This window comes from Morone saxatilis, unplaced genomic scaffold (genome assembly GCF_004916995.1).
Source record: "Morone saxatilis isolate NCDOM2014 unplaced genomic scaffold, NCSU_SB_2.0 Contig2, whole genome shotgun sequence".
In the NCBI taxonomy this organism is placed as follows: domain Eukaryota; kingdom Metazoa; phylum Chordata; class Actinopteri; family Moronidae; genus Morone; species Morone saxatilis.
This window is the reverse complement of record NW_023339762.1, coordinates 24,971,395-24,972,345: the sequence shown is the minus strand read 5'-3', so window position 1 is coordinate 24,972,345 and position 951 is coordinate 24,971,395.

The window sequence follows — 951 nt, the reverse complement described above, 5'->3', positions numbered from 1 at the left end:
ATAGTCCCACAATGGGGAAATTCTTTTGACCTGAAGGTATAGTTTTTAATGCGTTAACTATCTAGTAAGATTATAGTTAACGCTAAGAGCTCGCAGCTTCTTCCTGGCAGAAATGGGCTTTCATATAATCTCCGTCATTACAAAACTTATGTTGTTGCGGAAAATTGTTAAAACCCACAAAACTTTTATATTCTGTGACTCTAATAATGTGACTATTCAATTTTGATTTAAAAAAATCTAAATGTTGACTTTGTTATTCATAATTTTGAGGGGTTTTTAATTTTTATCATCCTAAACTTTTCTTCTATTTGTTCTGGTCCTGGTATAAATGGGCTTCCATATGTTTAAGAGGTTACGACAACTTCCTTTTCCTCAATGTTCATTGTTAAATTGTTAAGGGAGAAATATTCAGATGTTTTAATGAAACACAAATACATGAATGTAAGAATACTCCATTAGTGATTGAACTCGTGTAAAATTACAGCAGTATTAGGAGGAAAAACTACTCATTATGTATATGGAAATGCAATTATTATGATATTATTAGTTACTAACGCACCAATACACAATCATTGTTGAAGCTGGTTGATGTGGAGCTAATTTTAACATTTTGATAAATGTGGAAAGATGATATAACGGGATGGGAAAGACAAAAGAAAGAAGATTCAGCTTTTACTTTAATCTGAGAGGCTCACTTTTTGGTGGAACTGCTAATTACAGACATCTCATAACTTGACAAGAGGTCCCAAGTTATCATCAGGAGCACGACTCTGTGGATGGATACAAATTATATTTTGAGCAGGACATTCATGTTAACATGAATTGTAATAACTTTGTTAATGAACTGGTTCCACAGCAGATAGTTTGACTCATTAAAGCCAGAAAAACACAGTGACATCGACTCAGTTCCATTAAGTGTCCCAGTAACAGTGTCAGTAAACCAGCACACAC